Genomic DNA, 4155 nt, shown 5'->3' on the forward strand with positions numbered 1-4155 from the left:
ACTGATGTTTCTATTTCTCCCTCTCCCCTCCTCTCTGAAATCAATAAAAATAAAGAAAACATTTTTTAAAATAAGTTACTGTCCATTAACTCAAGTTGGTTGTTGTTTTTTAAATAGCTCTAACGTTTCCATGCTTGAGGGACAAGATGCAGTGTCGGAAAAAAAACACCAGATAATCAAGCTATGATACAGCCAATATCTGTGGCTTTTATACTTCTTGCCTCATACTAGTACACACACTGCACACTCAATTTGCGCTTCTGATTGTGATGCTGCTGGGACAAACAGTAGCATTTGTTACCTATTCTTTAAAATGCACACTACCTTCTCCAGCAATGAGGAAAAACCCAAACAGGAATAGCATACTTGGGAAAGTTTCCCATCGAGTAAAACTGTTTGGTGAGTAAAAACATATTCATGATTCAGATCCAGGACTGAGTTTCACATTCACCATCCTGTTTGGTACTCACCTTGACCCTGCAAGGGAGTGTCCCATTTTAGACATGAGGAAAGTGAAGCTCTGTGGGGTTGGTTTGCCCAAGATTAAATAGTGAAAAAAACCTAGGTCTCCACACCCAATCCAGAGAGCAGCGAGTTAAGAGGTTCCCACAACTCCCATCCCACCTCCCTCCCTTTCAGCACCTCCTTCCCCTTTATGTTGTTACTCAGCAGTCAGCAGCAGAGCTGAATCCCACACACAGTCCTCTGTGCAGAGGACCACTTGTCCACACTGCTGCCCTACCCAAATACCCCAGTTCTTCCCGAACCACCAGGCTGAATAAAATGCTGTCTTGCCCTGGCATTCAGTCCTCCTCAGCTTGATCCTGACCCACCACCTGACACGGATGCTCCACAGGAACCACAAGAGCCTTGAAAGCCTGGCACACCTTTGTTCAAACTGCTTCACATCCTATAAAGCCCTCCCTCCTACTTCTCAGAATCAAAGCGGACACTTTCCACATACACATGCCTGGACTCCACTACAGGCCTAAAGAACCAACATGCCCTGGCCATGCATGGGCTTTATGAGGTCCCAGTTAGGGAGCATGCCTTAAACCAAGGCAAAACTTCCTCGCACTATACCCAATGCAAACCCAGTGCCATTATGACCACTCCCATTTCTGAATCCAGAAGCAATTACCATCTGTACCACCCTGCTGCCAATTAATGCTAAAGCCTACTGTTATTTATAGTTTTCTATAATTGTCCTGACTCCTACATTGTATGTTTCTTGAGTGCAAGAATTGAGTCTATTTCTTCATAGAGCATGACATTTTGTACACAGCAGGCTTTTTTAAAACAAGCATAGCGGATTTTCTTATTTCTAACTTTGGAAGCACAGCAGGAAAAATGGGAAGCCTCACTCAGTGCCACCCTTGATTCACTAAGAATTAAGGAGTCCTCAACAACGCCCTAGCATACTACACTAAAAGCCACTGCAGCTAGGACTCCACTCCCTGTGTTCATTGGAAACCAAGGATGAGTCAGACCACAGGCAAGAGTAGAACAGACATATACACAGGCAAGTCAGTCCTCCAATTCTAAGCACTTGAGAAAAATCCATGGATGGGGATGAACAGCCAAAATATTTTCACCAGTCAGTGATCATAAGCAAAAAAAAATTTTTTTCACTAAACAAAAACTGTTATGACTAAGTGTAAGATTTTAAATATCTGCTTATTGAGGATATTTTTGTTAAGTCACACCACTCCACTGTCAGAAAAACTGATTTAACCTGAAGAGAAAACAGCTCAAATATAATGCCAAAAACTTAGCCCCCCACCCCCACCCCAAACACACACCACAAAATGCTTACTGCTGAGAAAACCTCAGTAACTTGGGATCTTTCTTTCTCTTATCCTTCTTTTCCCTTCTTTGGTTTAGTTGGTGTTTATACAAAGCCATAAACATGATCTTCCCACATTTTTCCCCACCAGATGGGAGTTTGTCATGCATGTCACCTAGCAACCTAAACACCACTCTACAGCTTCCCAGATTTCCAATTCTTCATACAAAATGTATCTTGTTCTATCTATATATATAAAAGCCCAGCAACCAGAACAGCAGAACAACCAGAACAACCAGTGGCTATGATGCGCACTGCGGCAACCAACCAACCTGATTCAGGACCGGATCTGCCCCGACCCTGGCCGGCCTGGCCCCCAAGCGCCCCCCAACACTCTCACTGGGGCGGGCTGACTGGACCCCACCCATGCACGAATTCATGCACCAGGCCTCTAGTTAAACAATAAGGGTAAGAAAGAGATAAAAAACTAAAAGTTGAAACAGGTGTTAATATGTATTGCTTCATACTTATTTTAAATGGGGTGGGAGAAACAAAAAAGTTTCATTGTAACCATTACCTGATAATTTAAGAGAAAAAGATACAAATAGACCTAGAAGATCCTCAGGTTCTTGAAACATTTGAGAGTCAGAGAGTCTTATAATCCAATGGCTGAACTTTATATACCACAAAGCCCAACAGGAAATTCACCTTCTGAACTATGAGTTGCACTTAAAAAGCATTTAAATAATTTTGCAAACCTCTAAATCATCTCTGACTCCTCCCTCTCATTTTATCCAACTCCAATACTACCATCACCCTGAGAATTACCCTTACTTCCTTCCCAATCTGGCAATCTACTTTCCTTCAAAACTCAGCTCATATGCCACTTCTCTTTGGGGTGCATTCCCAGACTCCCTTAAGATAATTGCACTTATTTTTCCACACTCCTAAGTCACTGTGAAATAATCACCGTTAATATTTTTTTAAAGGTCCACCAGGGCCTCCCAATTCCAGCCACCCAACATCCGGAGGCCTCCTTTTCTCCCCACTGCACCACACACCAGTCCACACCACGGAGGACCATGGAGACTCTGGTCCTAGACTCTTACAAAACAATTTCCACAAAGCAGCCAGTGGGTCTCCTAAACATCCAGCACCCAAAACAATGCCTTGAACATACAGCAGACGCTTAAAAATTTCTGTGGAATGAACAAATGACTCAAACAACTACATCTGTATCTCCCAGACTATTCAACCAATGTACATTGTGTACATAATGAAATATGACTCATTTTAAGCATGTCAATTGTTAATCATATAAATAATTTAAGCATGTAAATTACAAGTATGTAAGCAAGAAAATGTGGATCACCTTTACCTACTCAGGAAACTAGGCACACCACGAAGTATATATTATTGTATTTCTCTTTCCTTTCAGGATTCCTTTTGTTGGATGATTGCTGCTTTAGAAAAGTTAGATCATAAACTGTCACTCACAAACAATCCTTTAAAATACTAAATGTAGGTGTAGAGGGTACATTACACCACCACCACTCCCCCTCCATTGGCACTGCAAGATAAACAGATGCCTATTTTCTGATAAATTTATTTGACTTTTAGTAAACAGTTCAATTAACTGTAAGGAACATTTTAGAACTGTTAAAGTCAACATCTTCATCACTGTGTCAGGTTCTAAACGTCTCCAACATTATCTTTAAAAGGTCAAACTTATGCTATTTTTCCAATATACTAGTATACTAAAAAAATAATAATAATAATGTAAAAAGATGTGGGGTTTGTTTTTTTTTTTCTTAATTTCAGAGAAAACTAGGGGATGCCACCTGGAGCATCCCGTACATACTCAGGCTGATGAAGCTATTGTCCCCCTCACCTGCTGCCCCAAATCTCAAGGAGCCATCACTATTGGGAACAAATGAGAAATTTTAAATGTAAATATGCTGTCCACCAAACGTTACTCTACTGCAAAGGAAATATCCTCAGTTGCTTGAGAGAAAACTTTGATGGCTGGCCTGTTGTCAGACACAGCAGATAAAACAATTTAACAAAATGCCTTTTCACTTCTGACACATTGTACAGGAATGCAGTTAAGTGGAGACAATGTTATCATTCCACCAAGAAAAAGGGAAATCTATTCAACTCCGAAATCAGACACAGGCCCCGCGGCCTCGACACCATATGAAGCTGGTTCCACTCTGTCCACGCTGAGGCCTTGGAGGAAAACTTTTAATTCAGTGACTGATTTCAGGCTTGTGCTTTACCGCATCTCCCAGCTCCAGAGCTCAGCCGCGCTCATGAGCTGGCGGAGAGCGCTCCCTCTCCCGGCCGCCTTCCGGCCGCGGGCCCGCGAC

The 4155-nt window shown here is 42.1% G+C and overlaps 1 protein-coding gene across 15 annotated transcripts in view; it reads right to left on the reverse strand.

Annotated features, from left to right (window-relative positions):
* PARD3 (par-3 family cell polarity regulator) overlaps window positions 1–4155 on the reverse strand; it is a 621610-nt gene that overhangs the window by 616752 nt on the left and 703 nt on the right. The window lies entirely within an intron of this gene.

This window comes from Myotis davidii, unplaced genomic scaffold, assembly GCF_000327345.1.
Source record: "Myotis davidii unplaced genomic scaffold, ASM32734v1 scaffold405, whole genome shotgun sequence".
NCBI classification, from domain to species: Eukaryota; Metazoa; Chordata; class Mammalia; order Chiroptera; family Vespertilionidae; genus Myotis; species Myotis davidii.